Here is a 26,349-nt window from a genome sequence, read left to right as displayed (position 1 = left end):
CATGTCCAAACATAAAACTTAGCCATAATGTTACGACAGCCAGAACACAAAGGCCAAACATATGTGAGAAATTTCTAGTACAGATGTAAAGTATCCTTGAAGAAGTATTCCATAGGATTTGCTTTTAATGAATTTTCTATCTGTTGTTGAACAGTCCTTATGAAGTGACATCATGTCAAATAGAAAAGAGGCCAGTCTACTTCAACACAGCATACTGTGCATCAATATTCAAATTTCTTCTGAGTAGATAGGATTGCTGTCTAGCAACTCTGTAAGGACATGCTCCTCAGTGCAAAGAGCCATCTTTGAACAGAACAGGAAAGAACAATTGTTGGCTGCTGCCTGGTAAATTTCTCCAAATGCAACTTCTGACTCTTTCTGAACTTGTGATACATTTTGGTGAGCAGACAACATGAGTTTATCTTTCAACAAGTATTTCTGAGTGCTTTTCCTCCCCCTGTAAGTTATAACAGAGTGTATTCTCGGAAAGGAAGACAAGTGTGTAGTAAGTTTGACATTTTTACATAAAAGCTGAAAATTCTTAGGGAGTCGAACAAGTGTTAAGATTTTTTGGTGCAATACAAAACATATGGGTTTTTTTTTCCCCTGGATTTGGGCTTTGGCAAGTGATCTGTAGCAGTTTGCCTTCTTTGCAATTCTAATTAAAATGTTTATGAGGACTGAGAAAATGTGAATAAAAATTGCTATGGTGCTGGCACTACAAAAATACACATGAACAAACAGGATGAGTGTTAAGCAGAATTCTGATTTATTTAAACACTCTTTTCAGAAGTTAAAGGAAAGGTGATATATGAAACATATTGATAAAAATAATTTTGACTCTAGATATAGCAGTGACTGGCCATTTTGAACTGGATCTCCTTATAGCAGTCTTTGGCACATTGCTGTCAATCTTCCTCAGATCCATTTATGTTAAAATGGTTATTTAGGCCCGGCTTTCATGGATCCAGATAAAAATCTAAATAACTGAGAGCAGCAATGACTTATTTTTTTTTTTTTGAAGTAGTGAAAGCCTGAAGAGCTCATTCTGTATTATCTTAGCAAAGATGAAGATACCGTACTTCAAACACTCAAAGACCTTATTAAAGTTTTAATTAGAGAGTGCATGCAATTCCGCAGGAACATTGATATGAGCAGGGCATTCATGCTGAACTGAACAGGAAGGACTAGAAACATCCTGAACTGAAAAGAAAATCAAAGGATTAGGTTGCAAAGGCTTTAATGATTGGCGGGTGCTCAGCGAAGGCTACAGAAGATCTGAAGATTACTGTGAATGAAACAGTGAAAAAATGCCATAAAACACCAGAGACAAAAGACAACAGGTAAAACCTGGTAAATCCATGAGAATCTTACATGGGATTGTTGTCCCTTTAATCATCATTTTTTTTTTTAACAATAGACACCACAATCTAGCATCTGTTTTGCCATAATCAACCCCAACCAATCCAGGACTGGTGCATTTATATCTCTCTTCCCACAGATCCTGCTATATCTTTGGCTCATGGCTTTTTTTCTGTTGTAAATTATGCAAGGATGAGATGGTAATATGGCCAGAGGATTTTTTTAAGGCTGTACTTATTTAGCTCCTAAAATTCTACATAGAAAAAAAAACCTAATTTCTTTTCTTTACCTTTTAAAATAGTTTCTAAAAGATTTGTTCTCTCTCTGTCTCTGTCTCTGTCTCTGTCTCTGTCTCTGTCTCTCTCTCTCTCTCTCTCTCTCTCTCTCTCTCTCTCTCTCAAGTGTCTGATTTTTGGGGGGTTGTATACAGTGATTTTAATCATCTATGTGCATGTTGGGAGCTAAATAGGTCCTGAAAAGACCAGAAAGTACCCTTAAGTGTTAATCCATCTCTCCGGGGTCCAAAGAATTTCTAGTAACCTGGAACAGCTGATTTTAAAAAAATCATCCTTTGAAATGTCTCCCAAAGATTCAGACCATTTAGAAACAGTTCATGCAGGTTAGTGAGATGGTTCAGTAAGTAAACGAATTCACCTCCATGCTTGGTGACCTAAGTTGGATCCCTAAAGCCAACCAGTGGAAAAAGAGAAATAGAATATAAATTGAATTATCACATATCCCAGTGCTACCATTTCTTGGGACATACCCAAAGGACTCTACATCAAATTACAGTGATACTTTTGCATTCATACTCATTTCTGTTCTATTCATAATATGAGATGTTAACACCCTGTGGCATGTGGATGTCCTTCAAAACACAATGAAATAAAACAGTGAACAAGTGAACCTATAGGTAAGAGAAAATACTTCACTGTGAGAAAAGGGAAGCCCACAGAATGGAAGAAAATCTTTTCTAGCTATGTATCTGATAAAGGATTGATCTTATGTCTAAAGTACACAAAGTACTCAATGTTTCACAAACATGGCCATCAGAAAAGTACAGATTAAGACTATTTTAATATTCAATCCCCCCCCCATCAGAATGGCCATTATCTGGAATACAAATGACAACAAATGCTCAGGTGGGTGTGGGGAAAGGAGAACTCTAACGCACTGTTAGCAGAAATGTAAACCATTGAAGCTACCTTCGAAATCTACATGGTCATTTCACAAAGGATAAAGTTGAGGTACAGCTACAGTCTAACCAGGCGCACCACTCCTGGACATGTAAGCCATAGACCTCCACGTCCTATTACCCTCATGTCTGCCCATCAGGATTCATTCCTAGTCTAGTTATGAATGGAGTCTATCAAGAGATCTATTATAATGACAATGTTATAAACGTGGACAACATACATCGTTACCACTGAAAAAGAAGTAAAATTACTCAACTTGGAGGAAAATAAATGGAAACTTGAAATGTTGATCACAGTCACCCATACGCCTAACACCAAATTCTACATATTCTTTCTCACATGAGATCCCAGCTTCAAATTTAAGTATTTTTTTTATATGTGAATTGGATTGGGTATAGATCTGGAAGTGAGAAAATGGTCAAAACATGTAGAGCAGAGGCCTCTAGGATAATGGGTGTGGGAGTCCATATTTGCTATAAAAGAAAAAGGAGGAAATCCTGAGAGTAGCAAGGTTTAAGCATGGATGAGAGTAAGAGGGTACAGACAGAAGATGAACTAAAACTAACTATATATTAAGTTGAGTCACAAGTTTATAATCTAGTAAAAAACATAATTAATGAATAATTTAAGAGGTGATCATCTGAGGAAAGCATAATGTTGATACCAATTGATATGGGTCATTAAGTAAAAGCACAAGTGTAGGGTGTGTAATAGATACTAATGATTTGTTGGCTAAAAAAGTTCTCAGAGTCCCCCCAAACTACAGAGGTTATGACCATTGCCAGGTGTTGCCAAACATAACTGTATGGTAAGACCTTGTTGTTGAAGATGCCACACATTGCTGTTGCAAGATATAAAGAAACCAGGGGAAAATGGAGCTGGAAGCGTCCTTCCTATTCCCCAACACACGACTAGCTGGAAATTACTATTCTCGTGGAGAAAAGTCAGGAATGATCTTTTGTAGTCTTAGTCCTTAGACATTGTGATAGAAACTTTCTAGGAAATAGGTGCTTACAAATGTAACAGTGAGATGACTGTTACAAGGATACCTGAGTGATTTGTGGTTGATTCTGAGGCCTACTCCATAGGAAAAAGTCCATGCTTGCTAATGTGCATGGTATCAAAACCCCATGATCCTGGATATGTCACGGACACTAGAGTGATTCCATCACCACTATTTTGATAAACATATTAATCATCAACCTACCTTTTAAGAATTTATGCTTATTTCCATAGATAAAAGTTATCCTGAGCCTTGATCAAAGAAGCTAATGGTCATTAATGCACACTACACTGGGTGGTTGAAGTGCTGTGAATAAATGACTGCTAATTGCTTAGGATTAAATGGGACACCACATTACTACCTCAGAAACTCAGAACATTCTGGAAGATCAGGGTAATTATCTAAGTGCTAAAGGATTGGGAGGAGTACCATGAAGTGTTTTCAACAGGCATGATGCTGCTAAGGGACTCATGCATCCCTAGCAGTTGTGGATGACTGCATAAAACCTATAAAAGTCATTTCCATACTCATCATATTAAAAGGTGCCATGTCAAGCAACACATGATATTCTAAATAGTAACAGATCTTCTAAATTAGTAATAAAAGTCAGTGTTGGGTGATGAAAAACCGAAACCAAAATCACTGAAGAACAGAATATGTTCAGTTTATATATAAGAATAGTTTATCCTTCTTTTCATTGTCACAATTGAAGATTCCAGCAACTCTCCGGACTGCTCTACCCTGACTCAGCCACATTAACTTATTTTAACATATTTCATTTACTAACTAAACTGCACCTATTTAAAAGTTCCACCCTGCCTTCCCATAAAGGTATGTAAGAATTTCATAGGTAAATTGTGAATCTACCGAAATGAATACAAAGTTCCCCAGTGAGCTTTGTCTCTCCTGTTTAGCTCACCATTAAAAACCATTTCTGCAAATGTGAGCCATAATGTGTGAATTATTTAAACAAAATTTCAAGTATAGAGAATTGCAATAACTTCTAATAGTAAGGTGGTTTGGAAAAAGCTTCTGAAGGATAAGACTTCTTCAAGTTGTGGGAAAAAGATTAAATTATTGATCGTGGTAACACTGTGGGGATGGGGCAGGAAAGAAACTTAGAGATGAACTTTGTCTTCCAGGCAATGAGAAAATTTTTAAGAATTGCTTTGATACAAGGAAATCAAAACAAGGATTGTACATAGGAGGCTAAGGAAAGTTGTTAAAATATTTACCTAAAAGAGAACAAAATTTTAAATATGTTTATGTGCTCCTGGTAGAGTAATCAAATATGTCAAAACGCCATTGTCTTTTCTAAGTACTTTTATCATCAGAAAGCATAGGGATATCATCAGTCCTGCTGAATTTTCTTACCTCATATGTAGAAATATTATACAGAATATTAAAAAAACAAACTAAGTAAAATAGAGATTAAATCAGAAAATAAAAGTTATGAACAGGGAAAGGGAGAATGGAGTAAGACAGTGAAAAATAATAAAAGGCAGAGAGTTTAAACTGAATGTATCACGTGCCTTTTCTCTGTAGAATTATTTTCATATCTACTTTGTTTTTCCATTTGGTAGAAAGAATTCACAAGAATTGAAGATTTAGAAAACTGATCTGCTCTAACCTGAAGTTTTCCCATAGCACCTGAAGAATTAAAGGATTAAAATAGTTTTAAATGGAATTTAGGAAATAGGAAAAGGCTAATCCTATAATTAAAATGTTTAAAAGGTTAAACTAAAGACCATGCATGTTTTGATATTTAATTTGTTTTTTCAAGTTTCATCCTTACAAAGGTATTCCAAAATACAATTGGTGAAAGATTAGGCACATTTATATCTGACAAAATATTCTTGTGAGTAATGGAAGGGCATTTTATTATACTTGTTTATTTTTAATTGAGTGTATAAATAACCTTTAGGGCAAAGAGAAATGAATAGTTGTTTAGAACAATCCATTGATTTAAATAGATATGGTGCTGTAACAATTCATTTAAACTGCCATTACAAAACATCATAAATGGAGTAGTTTATAAGTAAAGAAAGACTGATGTCATATTATTGGAGGCTGGAAAATATAACCAAGATGGCAGTGGATCCAGTGTCAGGGAGGTAGCTTCCTGGTGCCCTGTTGTAGAGGAAGCTGAGTACACGTCTGATTTCTCTTTTAGAAGGGCATGAATCCCACTCAGCAGAATGTGTCCTTCAATGTCTAAAATCTCTCACTTTTCACCAAATACTCTCAAATTCACAGTTAAATTTCTAAAGGAATCTTAGAATACATCTGACAGGTACCTAGACATTCACATTACTGCAACCCTATTGACAAACACTAAATTACAAAATATGCCTAGATGTTATTAATCAACAAATAAATGGATAATGAAAATATTATATACACAACATATTTTTATTGATTCATAAAGAACAAAATAATGTAATTTTTAGGAAAATTAATACACCATTAATCTTCATTTTAAGCTAAATAAAACAATTGACAAAATATTGTATTTCTCCTGAACATCTACATATATATTAATGTGTATTTGATATAAGCACAAGCACCCTAAAGAGTTCATATTCACAGACAACAGCTATGGAAGTAAAATTGGTTCTAGACTCTTCTCAATCAGGATGACATGGAAGTAGAAAGGAGCCTATGTGAGAAGAAAGAGACCACTAATGGGATTGGGAAAGAAATCAGGCCTGTATCAGGAAGCTGATTAGTGTCCTGCCGAATGACCTACTTGAACAGAAAACTCATTTTGAAATGTATCATTTGTAGAATTAATGTATGCTAGTTAAGAAAAAAAAGACAAAAACAAAAATTGTGTGTCATGCACACATGCCATTTTCAGTGATAAGCAACTCAAATAGAGCGTTTGGTCCTGTATTTTGTATTGCATAAACAACAGAGCTATAATCTTTTTGAGATGTAGGAAAATGACAAGAAAATCAACTTCTAGACTGACCAGTTGTGGGAAGGCTCAACTATAGATTTCTAAAGCCTATTTATGGACGTTTTCTGTGTCAGCCTGCCTGAGAGGTTGAGATGGCTACTACCTCTTGTGTTACATGGGATCAGCGAGAAGATATATTCACAAGGAGAATCTATGTTGTTTTCAGCTAAAGAGCTGCAGAGGAGAAAACTTTGCATACATTTCTTTTATTTTGAAATCTTTTCAGCTTAAAATGATCATTTTGCCAGCATGACATATTTTGAAGTAGATCTGAGTCTCTCAATTCAGTTAACACTAGCTACAACATGTTGACTGGAACTAGGGAGTCAACTAGGCTGACATTAACTACCAACAGGCTTATGTTAGTAAAAGGATGATTACAGCTTCTAGCTATGGAGAGCTGACGGTTGGAATAGTCAATATTGGCCTCTAGGCTTTCCTTTCATTCTAAATACCCAGAGGGCATGCTTGTACCTGTGTGATGACGCACCTCCATTATTCAGAACTGATTTCACAGTGGAGATTGGGAGAAGCTTTGTAAATCATTGAACATTATTGTCATAAAAGAGGATGTTGTAGTCATGCCTGCGTTATAGCATGCTGTTCCCATGAGCACAAAATGGAATCTCAAGAATGAGGTTGGACTTGTAAATTACAGACTTATGAGACAGTGTCTTTCTTCTGTAGAAACTCAAAAATAACTATGACACAGGGTTCAATTGAAGAGATGTAGCTATAAAACTGCTTATGAGTAGAAAAACTTTTAAAACTATATTTCATGTTGTTTTTCTTAATAATCCAAAATCATGGTTTGGTACAAAGTAGTTTAATAAAATGACCGTTTCTAGTTCTAGAGGAAGAAAGAGTTTCTTGTACCTGGATGCTGAGCCAAATGTGTCCAATATTTACAAGGCTGATATTCTAGAAGTAATTTTAAAACATTACTAGTAAGTACTAAAGTATCGAGTCATTTTCAATAAGGTATTATTAAAGAGCCACTGGCTTAAGGTTCTCAAGGACCTATGTTTATGGGTCAGTGTATATCTTCCTTGTACTAGAAAGATGGCAAGATGTGAAGAAAATGCCTGTCCCAGAAGAAGCAGGCAAGGTCAATAGCCTCTGATTAGAGACCAAACACTTTCGATAAGTAAATGTTATTCTCTGTGTCCATTTCTAATAAAATAGTGCGATGTGCTTGTTTTGATCATTGTAAGAAACCTGGTAAAGATAAAACATAGATGGTATTGGGAGACCCCTGGAGAACTTTCAAGGCAATTATATAGAGACAGGATAAGACAAAGAACAGACTGGATTACTCCATAGTGTATTTTATACAGCCTCTTCCATTTGGTAATTACTGAAGTTAAAAGAGCTGCTCAGATTGAGCATCATGAAACCAAGTGAATCTGAGACATAAAGATTTGGGGATTTAGATGGTGAATCTGGACAGTTTGTAGGGCACAGAAAAGCTGTCTTAGAGATAAGTAGCAAACTGTGACACATGATATTTCAGTTTGGTCCCTGTATAATCCTGTGTTTTGCAAACCATGATGGTTCATAAATATACCAGCTCTCTGGGAGATCTGACACAGCTTCAGGTCTTCTTAACCTTGCATTGCAGTGTTTGTTCTCCCTGAGATGAAATTTTTTGGCAAACACAAAAAGAAATATTCCTTGGGAGAAAATGATATACAAACATGCTCACTAGATGTTTTCTTCCACTTATTCCTTACAAATAAAAAGAAACTAATATATTAAAAAGAATTAAATATACAGGCATGTACACACATACATATTTACAAAAGAGGCCAGATAATATTTTATGAGAGAAAATATGTGCAATTACAGTCTAGGCAGTCGAATAAGGTACATAATGAGAGAAATAGCAATCTGAAATTCCTTAATTCTAATCTTTTAATAATACCTTCAATATGACTCTGAAATAATTTTGAGGAGTGTCCTTGAAGAAATAAAAATAAATAGATTAATATATTGTAATATCTTAAAATTTATTCTAAATGGCAAACATGATTGGACAATATTTATTTAAAAGACTAAAGAAAACTGGACATAGTTCCAAAACCATCCTAACTGTTGTTTATAAAATTCAGCAAACAATATCTACAGAATACAGTTTCTTATACACATGGCCGAACATGCTCAATAAAGATGAATCAAAGGTGGGACATAAATCTAATGTCAATAATTTTAACAAGACTGAAAAACATTCACATTTATACCTAACATTAGAAACAGCATAAGAAAAAAATATAGTGAATAGATTCATAAGAAGCTGTCATTTCAAATATTTAGTAATTATCTAAAAGAATATATGACACTAAATTATCTAAGATTATGTATAACTATAATTGTTACTACAACTATAACTAAATTTATATAACTACATATACATATAACTATATACACACACATACACACACACCTATGTAGGGTCATGAAATTAAAAGAATACAAAAGAAGAAGATGCATGGGGTGGTTTGAGAAAGGAAAAAATAGGGATATTTTAATTAGAAAAATAAAAATATAAAAAATAAATTTAAGGACAGGTGAGTGGATAAAGAAAGTATAAAGGAGGTATGGACACACAGCCAAATATAACTCAGCCACACATATGTATCTAACCATGCATTTTGGTGGCACAGATGAAACCGAAGGTTTTCATGGTAAATAAAATAACTTAAAATTAGAAATAAAACCATCATATCTTTCTTCCATGAGTAAAATAATAAAAAAAGAACACATTCTTCTATTTATCTTTGTAAATACAGTTTTATTGGAACACAGGTAACTTCATTCTTGTCATTTAATCCACAATAATCATAGTCAATGGCAAAAGTTTACAAGTTTCACAATAAGTTACTCATATCTTGAAGTCTAAAGCATTCACCCTCTGGCCGTGTTCAATAGACCTTTGACAACTCCCGACTTAAGAAACATTGTATTACATTTTAGAAAAAATTTCACCCCATAGCTTTAATTATATTTTTGTTTTTATCTACTGTCTTTTCTTCTTTGTCTTCTAAAGTGTTCTCCTTGAACAGTGGGAGATACTACTTCAGGCTTATGCCATGGCTCTGTCCCAAATGTTGACATTCCCATGCTTTGTGGGACTTTATTTGTGGTGAACCAATTAATCCAAATCTGAGGAAGAGAGACAATCATAAAATATATTATGTACCGTACTTCAATTCTTCATCCTCAGAGTATAAAAAAAAAAAAACAACTTCTGTATGTGTTACTGAACATTAGACTGACATTCTGAAAGCCCGTTAGAAAATCCACATCCTCTGTCATACTTTGTATCTATGAACTGAAATTAGTATACACACAGAGGTGCAAATACATAAAAAATTTCTCATGACATATAAACTCTGAAAAGTTAATAATCAGAATTACTTGTATTTGAAAACTAAAAAAGTAAAAGCAAAGCATGAAGTGTTTTTTTTTAAGGTTTACAGAATTTTTTAAAACCTAAATATGCACATTCTAACTCAGAGTCACTTTTCTTCACAGATGTGTAGTGATTTGTTCATCTATGTCACTATTATATTAATTATTGTCTACTGTGTGTTTTATAAACTTTTACTCAAGAATGTTTAATAATACTGGATAATAAAACCAGCTTTGGTTTGGATTTACATAAAATGACAAAAATATAGATTCAATCTGTTGCCTTCAGATGGACACCATTAACATTTTTCAAAGAGCCTTTTAGGACCTAAAGATGCTAAGTCACTTTATGTGAAAGGAAAGTAAGTAAATATCTCATTATTGATGCTAAACCCAAAGTCTCCCTTCCAGCAACATTACACATATGAGCCTGCTGCACGTTAATGAGTCTGTTGCACACCTGCTTGTTTGGTTTTGTGCATGAAGTTACAGACGGAGACAGAAAAGGGGAGACAGCACTCCCCATTCTAAGTAGAAAACAAAACTTTCTTTCATAAAGAACACAGAGAGTTCGTAGGTGTGCATCTAAAAAAGCTAGAACATTAACCATAAAGGAGCTGTTTTGTGTTGTTCCCATTGAGCCAATCTAGACCAAAGAAATCATGAATTGCCCACTAGTACAATATGAAGCCAAGTATTTATTTATTTATTATTGTCATCAGAAAGATTGTAATATAGCACAGCTAAGAGCTCAGCTCTACAGATACACCAAGCAGTTGGCCCATATAAAAAATAACACAGATAGAGAAAAGAAACAAGAGAAGTAGTTTCTCCTGAGAAGGAAATATGGCTCCCTTCACCTTGTACTGTCTCTCAGAAGGGCAACACCACTAAGCACCTGTGTTCTTCAGATTGATGGGCCTACTAAAGTCACATTCAAGCATCTGATTGATAAAATGGGCCATCATAAACCATGCAGAAGTTGGCTTCCCATAATGAACATTAACAGGACCTTACAACTCTGTGGTATTTAGACATTGTGAAAAAAATTAAACCAGTATCAGTGTTAACAAAGCAAATATAGTATGCAATGAAACAAACTTCTCTAAATGATGAAATGATTGCCTCAGTGTAAGCAGATTGGAGTTCAGTGTGTTGTAGAATGTTCTCTGTTGATAGGAAAAGTGTTATTGCATTTAATGGGCTGTAAAAGCTGCAAGTGAATCTCATCAAATATACATTCAGAGCATATAATAAGAATGAGAAAAGAGCAGCAGTGAGCTTATCCTATAAGGGTTGGCAATAGAGGTCACTATTTGTCATTTGTATGAAAGATAATCTCAGCATAAATATGCAGGAAGAAATGGATAGCCAGAGATTGTAATGAAAAGACTTGTATTTACATAATGATTGCTATGTCTCTATCTTCATATCATAAGTCAAAGCCCATAATTTAAATATAATAAGGGAAATTAGAAATCTATCAATACAGTTGGTCTTTAAATTTCACTATCAGGTAATGAGCTCTCTTATTATATACCATTATTTTGTAAAATGATTTTGAAGACTTTATGACTTTGGAAATGTTAAATCAATTGATATATAAAAATGAAAAAGAAATGATACAGAAAAATCACAATAAGTAGTCATCTCCAAAAGCTAATAGCATTTTAAGTGTGTTTTTCAATTTTTAAGTAAAAAATCATGTTTTAAGAAATCATATTCTATATGGGCAAGTTTAATTTAATATAATATCTTTAAACTTTAATACAAAAGATAATTAAATTACTCTTTGAGATTCTAGTAATACTAGTAAGCTAAATATACTCATAGTTAAAGCTGCTTGAAGAAACTAGAAACAACCCAGATGTCCCTCAATGGAAGAATGGATTATGAAAGTGTAGTACATATTCAGAATGCAAAACTGCTCGGCTTTTAAAACCAAGGAAATCTTGAAATTTGAAGACAAATGGATAGAACTGGAATTAATCATCCTGAGTGAAGTAACTCAGACCCGGAAACACGTGCAAGGTATATACTCACTTATAAGCAGCTACTAGGCACATAATACAGGATTACTGTGGCCCAAGACACTGACTTAAGAGAGCTAAATAGCAAGGAGGATCCTAGGAGGTATGCTTAACTCTCCTGGAGAAGGGCAAATAGAATAGACTGCAGGAGAGGTTGAAGAGAGGGAAGAGGAAGGGAGCCTACCATACAGGTCCTCGGAAGAACTCCACGCAGCAGAGGATCTAAGCGGATGCTAAGACTCACATCCAAACTTCAGAGAGAAGCACAGGGAGTTGGGTGGGGGATGCTACAAAGGCTGATACACCAACAAAGGACCAGGGTGGGGGATGCTACAAAGACTGATGCACCAACAAAGGACCAGGGTGGGGAATGCTACAAAGGCTGATACACCAACAAAGGACCAGGGTGGGGGATGCTACAAAGACTGATGCACCAACAAAGGACCAGGGTGGGGGATGCTACAAAGGCTGATGCACCAACAAAGGACCAGGGTGGGGGATGCTACAAAGGCTGATGCACCAACAAAGGACCAGGGTGGGGGATGCTACAAAGGCTGATGCACCAACAAAGGACCAGGGTGGGGGATGCTACAAAGGCTGATGCACCAACAAAGGACCAGGGTGGGGGATGCTACAAAGGCTGATACACCAACAAAGGACTATGCATGGTGAGAACCTAGACCCTCTGCTCAGAGGTAGTCTGAGGACTAGGGGAGGGTGGCATAACAGAGGGAGTGTGGGACTAGGAGGAGACAAAGTAGAGGCTACAATCAGGATGAAAAACAAATTTTAAAAGAGTATGTTTTATATTCAGAATTTATATGGTTTTTCACTTACCAAGGACATAAATTTCATAGAAGTAAATGTCATAACAAGAGTCAATGACAGTCATTTCTTTCCCTCTAATTTAGGTTTTGAGAATAGCTCTATCTGTTCATTCTGGTATTTATACTTAGTAACATTTCTAAAGACAAAATCTACAAAAATCTCTACAAGAAATATCAAAGACTCAGAGCTGAGGGAACTTTTGCCTTACTCTTGCATATAAATAATTGGAGCTTGTTCATTTGCATGTAATTCTATCAATATCAAGCAATAAAAATGATTTGGGGTTACTTAGATCTCCAGTCGAGTCTGGGTCTTGAGCCCTAACTTCTTCTAACATCCCATTAGCTAAAGAAAATCTGGTAGGCAAGACAGATTCTCTGGAATGAAATGAACATAATAATGATTGAGAATGTTGTATAGACAATGAGAAAAATGTATTAAATTTGAGCATTTTGGTCAAAAACCCAAAATAGAGTATTTAAAGAACTGTTAGAAATAGCATGGACTTCATTTTATTGAAAATAAACTTTCTACATAAAATTCCAATCAACAGGATTTCCTCACATCTATCCCAATCTCCTGGTAAGTGAAGACCTTCGTGGGATGTGTCTTTTGGGCTAGTGTCCAATTATAAGTGAGTATGTACCATGTGAGTCTCTCTGCTTCTGGGACTCTAAGTAAAGGAAATGTAGGAGAATGGAGAAATAGAAGGATCCAGAGAGTCCTAGAAACCTACAAGAAGAGCATCATGATGGGTGGATCTGGGTCCAGGGGTCCTGCTCAAACTACTGCACGAACCAAAGACAATAAAAGCAGTAAACATCGAACCCCTACTCTGATCTAGCCAATGCATAGGACATTCTCCACAGTTATGTGGAGAGCAGGGACTGACTCTGACATGAAATCTGGTGCCCGGTATTTGACCACTTCCCCTTGGTGGAGAGGACTAGTGGCACTCAAAGAAAGAATAAGCAGGCTACCAAGATGAGACTTGATAGCCTATGACCATATAGTGGGGGAGGAGGTCCCCCTGGGTCATAGACCTAGGGGAGGAGAATAGGGTGAAAGTGGGGAGGGAGGGAAGTAGGGAGGAATGGGAGGATACAAATGATGGGGTAACAATTGAGATGTAATCTGAATAAATTAATAAAATAAAATTAAAAATAAAATAAAATAAAATAAAATTCCAATCAACTGCTTTATACCCTGATTTTTCATTTGGATAATTTGAAGTTACGTGAAGAAATCTTAGTTTTTCTTTTTTGGTATTCTCTTCTTGTGGAACCACATTGAGGCACTGTTAGGTCTGCCTCTAGTTATGAGTCAGGGCTTGAGAAGCTTAACTTGCTATCACCTATATCTGTCTATCTGTCTGTCTGTCTATTTTTTATTTTTTATTTTTTTGTTGTTTTTTTTCTCCTTTATTAATTTATTCTTGTTACATCTCAATGGTTATCCCATCCCTTGTATCCTCCCATTCTTCCCTCCCTCCCATTTTCCCCTTATTCCCCTCCCCTATGACTGTTCCTGAGGGGATTTCCTCCCCCTGTATATGCTCATAGGGTATCAAGTCTCTTCTTGGTAACCTGCTGTCCTTCCTCTGAGTGCCACCAGGTCTCCCCCTCCAGGGGTCATGGTCAAAGGTGAGGCACCAGAGTATGTGAGAAAGTCATATCCCACTCTCCACTCTACTGTGGAGAGTGTTCTGTCCATTGGCTAGATCTGTCTATCATCTGTCTGTATAACTTTTATTTTTGTATCTTTCATTCAGATGCCAGTCTAAATATAACTGCTCTCTGATAATTTGGGCTTTTTCACTCTCTTTCTGAACCTATCAAAAATTAAAAATGCTCATGTATCTCACTCAAATACAGGCTAAATTAAGTAAAAAGCAGTAGTTTTAAGAACAAGACTGTCTCAAAGTGATCTTGAGGGACATTAGAACAACCAGGGCTCTGTATCTCTGTCCTATTTTTAATTTGAAAATATAAACAACATTGTTGAGATCCTCAGTCATTCTCTGTTTTATAATCAACAAGGTTTGGATGAATTTAGGTTTGGATGATTACTGAACAAGGTGACCCAGCCTTAAAATGTGCATTTATGTATAACTGGCAAAATGTATCATATTTTATTCTCCTATTTGGACTCTATCTAGGGTGATCAGAGTAACCCAGGAGAAGAAAAACATCTGCTGTGATAAAGCCTCTGAATACAAAAGGGAATCTGTACCCATGAAATCCCAACAATATAGTTGCTTAATTAAGACCAGGCAAGGACATAAATGGACAAGCGAGTGTTGATGGGAGAAATTACAAGCCCCACCCCTAGAGGAAGAGCAATAGGCAGTTATCACTGCTCACAAAGGGAGATTGTTTCCTCCAGAGAATCCAATCACAGTAGTACTCTCTATACGTATGAACACGTAAGTAATGCTGGAGGAACTCCGAAGGTCATATCTATAAATATATATATATATATATATAATAAGAGATCACCAATCTGAGGAGTTTAGAGGAAAGAAAAGAGATGGAAAGAACAGGAAGGGAGGAAGACATGATGTGCAAGAAGTTCTCACATATGAAATTCCTACAAATAAATAAAAATTATACAAATAATTGAAGTTAAATTAAGTATACACATTATACTTCTATGTAAAATATGATAATATAAGCAGTATTTTATCTTGAACCAATACAAGATTAGCATGTATACAGGTTTTGATCTTTGTAAGCTTACATCTGTATGTTAGTTAATTTGGAATTAATACAATATTTAACTTTGAGCCATTTATCTTGATCTCATATGTCCCTTCACTTTATAAACCTGTATTAGCATTATTAGACTAATATTTATACCTACGGTATGATCCTGTCTTACACAAACTTGAAAAAAAAATATATATATGGGTCCTTTCATTCAGAGTAACTCAGAAATCTATTTATCAGACATCCAGGATTCTTGTCTCTCTTTTACCTGCCGACTCTACTTATATTGACATTTTTAACTCCCTGACACATCTGTTCATTAACAAAATGGCATGTGAATTTCACTGTTTGCCCTTTGTACTTGTAAAGCATTTTTAATATACAAACAAAATTTTTGTCTTCTCATGTGTTTTTCAACAATTAAAAAAATTGTAATGCCAACACTTATTTCTTGGTTTACATTACTCACACAAATAAAGGGAGAATAATGTAAGTTCCAAGTAAGGTCTCAAGTATTCACATGCCATTAATGTCATTTGTGTTTGTAGCCGAATCATGTTGCCCCATTAAAACCTAGAAAGAGCACCCAGGTCTACTTGACACCCATATGATTTAATTTCAATATTTGGAGTGTGAATCCTAGGTATAGAAAATCATTTTTTTTTAGAATGACACAACTCAATATATGCTTTGTGCTTAATAAAACTGCAGTCTCTGTTTCCATGGTTACTTGGTTTTTCAAGTAATGCTCTTCAGTGCACACTTTTATGAAAATGTTTGGAGATGTATTTCCATGAAATTTTGACTCACTAACTCTATCATGGTAGAATGTGATGAAATTTTCCAACTGATATCCAAATAAAGGCACCTTTCTGAATGCCTAGATTTCATCAGTGGTTGAGTAAAATTTGCAATTTTGTTTCTCACCTCGACTTTTATAAATTAAACATCTACATAAAATATTATTTTAGTGTGAGTAAAAGAGACTTAATATTGAAGGACGGGATTATGAAGGAAATGAAAACACACTGCACCTAGGAGGTGATTGTTACCCAACTCACACTCTTATGTATTGACACAGTTCCTCCTGGCATTACTTCTCACAGAGCATCTGAAAAGATAATTCACAGTACCTTGCCTATTTCCAAAGCCGGTATCCAGTTACGGGAACTGGTTTTCAACCAGAGTGCATCTAAAAAACACATTGCATAATGATTTATTTATTATGTGATAACTGTACTAGTCATATGTTATGGTAATAAAAAATTCCTTTTGTCTAAACATTGAAATAGATCACTATGTTAAACTTTTAGGAAGCAGCTGTTTATCCTCAGTCATCAGATTTTTCAAAAAGCTCTTAGAATATGCAATGGAGGTAAAAGTCCAGAGTCCTGGTTAATTAACTGCACAATCTGAAGGGATGTTTCTTTTGTTATTCAAAAAGTCCAAGGAGAGCTCGAGAAACTATTTAGATTGAGTAACTTTCAATTCCATGTCACATCAAATCTGCCTTACAGAGGAAAAAAAAATATCAGTACATTTATTTGGAGAAAGTTTTGCTTTCGTAAATAAACTGCAGTTTTCTTTGAAAGGATAACTTACAAATTAACAATAACTATTCTATTATTCCTTCTCAGTTCTATTTTACTCATCTCATTATACAAATTAAACTAAAAGTAGAGTTCCAGTGTTCGCATAGAAAATTGTATAAGAGAGCAAGGATGTGAGATTTGGTTATTTAAAGGGAGCTGCAACATTATTTTAAATGTACATTAAATTGAGGTTTTATGTCAGCACGTGCCCTTCTACACTGGTGCACTTCTGTTATCAATCAAGCGCCTCTAAGTGAGTACTTTCAATGAGCTTTTGGCATATCACATTTGTAGAAGGAAGAGTTGAGTTCGCTGGGTTCTTCCAAAGGGAGGACTGAGACATCAAACTTAGATGACACCTCAGACAATTTACTCTACCTTCAACTTTAGTTTTGTGTAATGTACATATAACTCAGTTAGTGACAGGATCATCAATCCATCACAATTTGATATTGATTGATTGATTGATTGATTGATTGAGTGAGTGAGTGAGTGAGTGAGTGAGTGAGTGATTCACTTTCCTTCCTGGTCAAAGCCCCATCCATCCTCACCTTCTAGTCCCTCCCTCCATCCCTCCATCTTCTCCAACCCCCTGTCCATTCCTCAGAAAATGGACCCCCTGCTTTCCATCGACCCCAGCTCCCAGCTGTTCAAGTCACATCAGGACTGAGCACGTCCTCTTCCTCTGTGACCTAGCAAGGAAGTCATGAGAGAGGGAAGTAATTGGAAGGTTGGCATGATAGTCCTTGTCAGAGAGAGCCCCTGCTGCCCTTACTAGGGGACACACATGAAGCCTGGCTGCCTATCACCTACATCTTTGTAGGTGGCTAGATCCAGTCCATGCAAGGTCCTTGGTTGGTGTTTCTATCTCATCAGGCCTCTCTGGGCCTGGTTAGTTGGCTCTGTTAGTCTTTTTGTGATTCTCCTATTACCTCCAGGTCCTTTTCTCTCTGCCCTACTTTTCTACAAGGCTTCCACATATAGCAGAGACTGAGGGACAGTCCAAACAATGCCTGCCCCAACCCAAGGCCTCCCCATGAACAACCTCGGACACTATTAAAGATACTCTGCTATGCAGCAGAATGATGGATCCTGTTTTTGTGTCCACTCTGTTACCCAGTATCTTTTTTATTGGAGAATGAGTCCATTGATGTTGAGAGATATTATTGACTAGTTATTGTTGATTCCTGTGATTTTGATGTTGGTGGTGGTAGTGTGTTTGTCTGCTTCCATTCTTTTGGTTTGGCTTGTATGAAATTATTTATTTCCTGTGGGTTTTTTGGGGCAGGGTGTAGTTACCCTCCTTGTGTTGGAATTTTCCTCCTAGTATCATCTGTAGGGTTGAGTTAGTGGAAAAATACTGTTTAAATTTGGTTCTGTCATGGAATATTGTGTTTTCTCCATCTATGGTAACTGAATGTTTTCTGGCTGACATATGTGATCTCTTACAGTCTGCGATATATATGTCAGTATTATAGCTGCATTCTAGTGGTGCTTTTGTTTGCATGTTTTTACACTGGTCTTTTAGACATCTGGTTGTCTCTGGTATTGGCAGGCCTAGTGGTCCCTGATGGCAGTAGGCCTCTGGGATTGTAGGTAGGCCCTAATGGCTGCAGGCCTCATGTAATCCCTAATGGCTGCCTGCTTCTGGGATTGCAGGTAGGGTAGGGGCCTAGTACATGGCTCAAGTAGGGCATGGTGCAGACTACACTTCATCTGAGTTTGTCTGAAGGGAACTCATTGGTAGGCCGGAGGGTTGCCAGCCTCTAGGATTCCAAGTAGAGCTAGGCCCATGGTCTGGCACACAGAGGGCACTGACTGTTCCTCCAGAGATTTCAAGGTCAATTCCGAGCAACAACATTGTGACTCACAACCATGTATAATGTGATCTGATGCCTTTTCTGACCTGCAGGTGTACATGCAGGCAGAGGACTATATACATAATGATAAGTAATTAAATATATATTTAAAGACTTATTTAAAAAATAAAAACAATGAGTCTCAGGAAGATACTAGGGACTTTCCCTTTTTATTTTTTTTAACATAGAACATGCAATCCCATATAGAAGATGATTTTCATTTGCAAGGAAGTAAGTCCTGTTCATATAGCAAGAACAGGATGTTGAAACTGAAATATATTGTACAAAAAGAGCTTGTTAAACTGAATCTCATCTTCTTTTAACCTCAACACATTATCAATCCTTGTCCATAATCTCCTTTGTTCCACAAAGTAAAGTATAAATTTATCTTTTGTTATTTCACTAGATATCAGCTTCCATTTGATTGTTTTCTTTGTAATTTGAAACATTATATAAAGTTGCATAGATTCTTTCTGTTTAAAAACTATAAAGTAAAACTAATGGACAGAATATTTTTTAAGGAATGAACAAGCCACATCCTTAGTTCTGGAGTAACTATAGAAGATTAAAAACCAATGGGTTAACAAAGTGATGCTTATGTATATAAATTAATAACTAGTGGCAGAGTGAAATCCCTACCAACTTCCTACTGTTACCACAAGTGGTGGTTTAAATAAGGATGGCACCTACAGATTCATGTGTTAGAATGCTTGGCTCATGAGTGGCACTATTAGGAGTTGTGGCCTTGTTGGAGTGTGTCACCATGGGGGCAAGCTATGTTCAAGCCACACCGGTGTGGCAGTCTCTTCTGGTAGCTGTGGAACAAGAACTCTCAACTCTTTCTCCCGCACCATGTGTGCCTCACTCTGCCATGCTTCCTACCAGTGGTCTGGGCCACTGAAACTGTCAGCTACTCCCAATTAAATATTTTCCTTTATAAGAGTGCTGTGATACTGATGCCTCTTCATAGCAATAGAAATCCTAAGTAACACACTACGTGAAATACTGTCTGTCTCATAATTTGCTTCAGTTCTGTTTTTATTTACATATTTATATTAACATTGAATATTTTCTATTAAAAACTAAAGCCCTTTGGGTTTGTGGCAAAATTTCTCAGTTGAATGATCTAGCCCTGCTGTATGGTACATAATTTTCTATGAACAAATTATGTTTCACATAAAAATATTTTTCCAACAAGAACGATGAATTTTTCCAAGACTAAGAAAACAGATTTTTCAGATAACAGACCAGAACCCTACATAATCGGTCCACAGTGAGAATGATATTAATCAGGAGCCCTGGGCCCATTATTAACTGCGGAAGCTTTTCAGCAGCAGGTAATGAGAGGAGTGGAACACTGACACAATGGTGCCCATTTTTCATCGGAGCTGGGAAATAGGCAGCATGAAACATTCCAGGTCATAGAAAATCACGTAGGGGACACAACTGTGTAGACAGTCACCTGCTTTATCAGAGACAATGACTGAAGCAGCTGAAGTGATCCTTAAGGTTTTCTAGAACGTGACAAATGTTTGTATTTACAATGCTCATTCTCAAATTATAAGCACCTTTGTAAAAATCACTCAGTTTCACAATATCACACTAACCATTACTGCTCTAATTTTGTATCTTTTTCCTTAGCTCATTCCCTTCACTCTCTAAGTTAATAGATGTTCACTGAGCTTGGTAAATTTTGTTGAGTACTGTGGATTGAATCGAGGCCCGCTCATATTCCAGACAAGCATTCTGCCATTGAACCACATCACTAAGCTTTACAGTATGATCTCTGGAGTTACAATGTACAGTATAGAAGGCAGGCAAGTTTATTACAGAGTAACAGGAATTCTATGAAAGATTAAGAGTTCCCAGTGATCACAGGAATTTCCCTAGTGTTTGCAATAACTTTATGAACCTAATTCTACTTCCTAGCAATTATGCAGAGCTTCAGGATTAGGACAAACAGTGTTTATATTTAATAATTGTCACTAAGCTCTCTTACAGAGCGATAGAGTTGAGGAAGACGAGAGAGTGGAAACAACTATAGTGGAAACTCACTCATGCATCAAAAAATAGGCAGTGAGTGGTTAGATACTAGGAAACTTTACTGAGGAAACAATTTCATGAGGCGAGAGTCAGCAATAACCAGACAGACTACTGTGTCAAACTACCTTTTAACGTTTGCTTTATACTATTTTCCAAAAGCTCTTAAAAGAGAATCATTTCTTGAGGGTGTTTACCTGTTCAGGTGATTGACAGGCTAGAAATAGAACAAAGGAGTGTTTCTGTTCTCTACCAGGGAACATTCTGGTAAACAGTAATTTTATAGCCTTTTAGACAATTAGAATGTCATGTTACCACCTAGATCATGATTTGGGTCCTCTGTTTTTGTTTGCCTGTTTTGTTTTGGCCAAAAGACATGTAAGTCACTGAAAGGTTTTGTTATGAGAATCTAGCAGCACTTACTAGACAGTTTCAAACTGCTTTTCATTCTTTTGTATGGGCATTATTGAGAAAAATATGCTGTAATATCTTTAAGTTTGGAGATGTATTTGAGAGTTGCCAGGAGAGGAGTGGGGAATGATTATAAAATACATGGCATGAAATTATTAAAGACTTTTAAAGCTTTGGAGAATTTGCCAGAAAATGAATTTGCTTTTTTGTATGGTTATTAAATATTAATATTATTAATTATTAACATTCAATTCATATATGATATTAGCCTAGTAGATTATCTTGTAGATTTTATTATTTTTCTGCAGATTTCTAACAAAATTTATCCTTCCACAAGTCAAGTTATACTCTTGTGCTATCTTTTACTGTCCACATCATTTGCAGAAGAGTCCTGATTTATTCATGTGTAATGGAATCTTTTGATGTTTGGATTTATATTTCATAATATTTCCACAGTATCAAATTTTGAGTTGTATTGTTCACATTTCTAGATTTTTCAAAATATTTTTGTTTCCCTTGTGACTTCTTCATTGTGTAAGGAAAATTTAGAAATGAGTTTGATCCTGGAGTTAGGGTTTCCAGGTTACATTTCTGTCATTGATTTCTGGTTCAATTTCACTCATGTTCAAATACATAATTCCAATTCTATATTTCTTTAAAATTTCTCATGTATTTTATTTCTACATGGGTCTGTTTTAGTGAGTACTGTAGCATTCTGGCAACAACAGATTGACTGATGCATTTGCTCAGGTCAATTATATATGCCCTGACTTTCAGTCTGTTTTTCTTCAAAAGAGAAAAAAGGTAATGGGGTCTCAAACATTGGTATAGTAGTACATTTATTCTACAATAACACATATTACTATGCCAATAACTTTACATCATATGCTTCTGCCTGTTTCCTCCTCATATTCTATAATATTGGGTATTGGCATAATAGTATGGGTTTTTACTTTGGAAGTATACTCTCACGTATTTCAGTATTACATATTTAAATGTGTACATGTTAAGAACGATGACATATTTTTGGAGAATTGACCATATTCCCTTATGTACCATCACTCACATATGATTATTTTTTTCTTCTTCTGCTTTTGGCTTCAACTGAGATTAGTATAATTTTTATGTATGATTAGTATTAAGGATGTAGGTTTTTCTCCATCCATTTATTCTTAACATATAAATGCCACTGTATTAAAGTTTGTCTTGAAGATCAAAAATAGTTTTGTCTCAACTACTGTGATGATCATTGTATTTTTATTGGGATGTTCAGACAACGTTATTCCCTTTAGATAGCACCTCCAAGCCTCTTTTTCTTTAATTTCTATATATGTGTATATATACACATAGGTATATAAATACAACTTGCTTAATCAATTTAACATTACTTGAATACATGCATTTCCAGGCCCAAAGAGAAGATGATGAACATATTCCTGATGCACCTGATGAGCTGCAGTTGGAGGGGGGGCTCTCATTTTCTGAGGATTAGGGGAGGGGGAAAGGGGAAAGGAGGATGGGACTGGGAGGAGAAATGGGAGGGGCTATGACTGGTATGGAAAGTGCATAATTAATTAATTAAAAACAATCATACATATGATACATTATAACAATAAAAATATAACAAAATATAGTATAGGGTAAAACAAAAACCATCACAGCAAAGTTGGACAAGGCAAATCAACAGGAGAAAAAGTGCCGAAGAGAAGGCATAAGAATCAGAGACTCACTTATTCGCAGATTCAGGAGTCCCATAAAAACACCAAACTGAAAGCTATACTATGTATGCAGAGGGACAGGTGCAGACCTGTGTAAGCCCTACGTTTGCTGCTTCCATCTCTGGGAGTTAGTATAGTGTGTAGTTAGGAATTGTGCAGGTTTAGTAATGTGATAGTAAAAAGTCCTCTTCTGTGGTCCGTGGGCCCACCAATTCTGTGAAGACGGCTAAATTGTGGTTTGAGGCATGGCTATGTCCTGTTAGGTGGATGATGAGTGAAATTAGACAGCTGTTGGTTATGAACAATGTATGAGTGCGGCTAGTGCACCTTTAGCCATCTCTTGCCATAATGGCCATTGCTATGAGTCATAACTATGGTACCTGGGCAAGACCTCTGTCATCTTACCTTCTTTAGAAGGTTGCATGACACCTTTCAGGTCTATGGAAGCCAATCCTCAGCAAGGATGTTTTCAAGTCAGCTTGATCTGAGTCCTCAGTCTTAAGTGCACGAGATAATCACTAACAGGGACCTACCTTCAATGTCTGAGAAACAACTAAGGGGTTATCTACAATCTAAATGTTATGGGAGTTTCTAGATTCCTCTGCCCAACAACTGTAAAAATCATTTCTCGTACTGGGTACTGGGGTTTTTAATAGATATCCAAAAGCTTTTCAGCCCAAGTGGTATAATTTCATTTAAAATATATGAGTATATGTATATAAATGAACTTTAATGCATCATATGTAATTTTTGAAACAAAAATTAATGTTTCCATATAGGTTTTTTCAAACAGGATAATATTTTCCTTTCCTCTTCTTCTGTATTGACTTCAAACCCGTTTCTCTGTGATTACCTACCTACCTTCTCAATGTGATATGTATCTTGCTGCACTCTGTCAGTAGTTTTGTGTGTATTCTGATTTGCGTTCTCTGAGAATGGGGAGCAAACACCATGTCTCAGGTCTTTTTGTTGATTTGAAGCTTTCCACAGATTAGTGTGCCCGAATTTCTTCATTGTTCATGTCTATTTATATTATTCCAATGGCATTTCATCACATATCATGATGTTCTCTTACAGATTTTGTGTATTTTGTGCTACTCTTAATTATTTTTCTTTTCTTACCATTTTTCACTGTGAGATGTTTCTATCAGCAAATATCCAGATGCTTTGAATTTTTTCCGTAATATGTTAATCTTCTAGAATGCCATTTTCCATTTCAGTGACAGTGCTTTAATTTCTAGAATTTCAATGTATTTATTTATGCCGCCCATCACTATGCCCTGTCTATTTCTCTAGGGAAAGTCCCAAACATAAAGATAAAAGTTATATTTGTGTTTAGTTCATTGACTAGCAATTAAAATCTTCTCACTACAATTAACTTTGCTAAGTGTTTTTGTATTAGTTTTTTTATAAACATGAAAAAATCAGTATCTACATATGTTATGTAATGTTTAGATAAATGGATAGAAATATATGTAAAAAATCTAAGGGACTATGAGAGTCCGTTATGACCACAGCCAGCAGACTAACAATATGTGGGAGGCAAGAAGGTAGTTCACTTCAACACAGTTCAGTAGCAGATTTTAGTTCAAACAGTGGGAGTCTTATCCCAACTACTATATTTCAGGAATACTTAAGCATAGCCCAGTTTGGCCAAAATTTTCTCATGGTAAATAACTCAGATCCTTGTGTACAACAAAGCATATGACATGACTACATCAAAAATTCTTTGGAAAATACGTGTTCATCTTTGATGATGAGGTATATAGATCGACAACGTGTGAAATCTTCTATAAAGACAGTATCTAACTATTGACAAGCTCATGATAAGGGTATGGGGGGATTCTGTGTTGTTTCAGGCAAACACTTTGCACAAAGGGCACCAGCTATTAACTAGGTCTCTGCCCAGTCTCATGGGCTGAAGACATCCTTCCTTCGAAGAGACAACTCCATGTGTTTGAAATTCCTGGTTCCCCTAGTGCTTATCTGTAAACCCAAGAAGCTTTGTGCAGCACAAAATGGTTTAACTATTTTCCAGGAAATTTAAAAGTAAATAGCAAGGACATTCATTAATTTTTATGAGACTGCTTATACACTATTTGATTTTTAAATTCTTTTATCCTATGAATAAAAGTATAACATCACTTGGATTAAAAAGTATTGATTGAGTATATAAAATTCCTGGAAGCCACTTTGAGTTAATATACTTATTTATGATTCATCTAACTCAAACACGTCACAGAATCCCCTAAGAAGTAGGTGTTTCTGAGAAGAAATATGACTGAGTTTGCCACCAGATTATTTAGTTTGAAGTGTTACTTTTTTCTCTTTACACTCAAATTTAACCCCATTCATTAATTATGTCACTTCATTGCCTTTTTAAAAAATTCATTGAAATAATTTATTCAGATTACATCTAAATTTTTATCCCCTCACTTGTATCTTCCTGTTCCTCCCTCCATCTCTCTTTCACCCTATTCCCTTCCCCTAGGCCTGTGACAGGGGGGCCCTCCTCACCCACCATATGATCACAGCCTATCAGGTCTCATCCAGATAGCCTGATTACCCTTCCTGAGAGTGTCACCAGGCCTCTCCACCAAGGGGAAGTGGTCAAATATGGGTTACTAGAGTTCATGTCTTATCCATTCTCCCTTCTCCACACAACTGTGGACAATGTGCTGTCCATTGGCTGGGTCTGGATAGGGGGTCTAGGTTACTCCATGCATTGTTCTTGGTTGGTACAGTAGTTTGAGCAGACCACCGGGGTCCAGATCCACCAGCCTTGATGGTCTTCTTTCAGCATTCCTGGACCCTCTGGGCCCTACTATTTCCTTCTTCTTCCATACCTCTCTCACCTGGATAGAAACTCTCAGCATCTGTCCCAATCCCCCACTGAATGAAGACTCTCAGAGGACGTGATGTTGGTTTAGTATCCAATTGTAAGTGAGTATATACCATGTGTATTTTTCTGGGTCTAGGTTAAAAGAGAGTCCTCTTTCCCATCCACCTCAACTCATCATCTCGTATCAGGACTGTGAGTGTCCTCTTCCCCTGTGGCCTAGCAAGGCAGTCTGGCTAGGGGGTAAGTAACTCAAAAGCTGGCAAGAGAGTTCATGTCAAAGAGACCCCTCTCTTCCCTTACAAGAAGATCCATATGAAGCCTGAGCTGCCCATCAGCTACATCTTTGTAGAGGCCGTAGGTCTAGTCCATTCAAGGCCTTGGTTGGTT

The sequence above is a fragment of the Acomys minous genome (genome assembly GCF_964271855.1).
Source record: "Acomys minous genome assembly, chromosome: 10".
NCBI lineage: Eukaryota > Metazoa > Chordata > Mammalia > Rodentia > Muridae > Acomys > Acomys minous.
The sequence above is the reverse complement of the archived record's forward strand: the minus strand, read 5'-3'. Positions refer to the sequence as shown.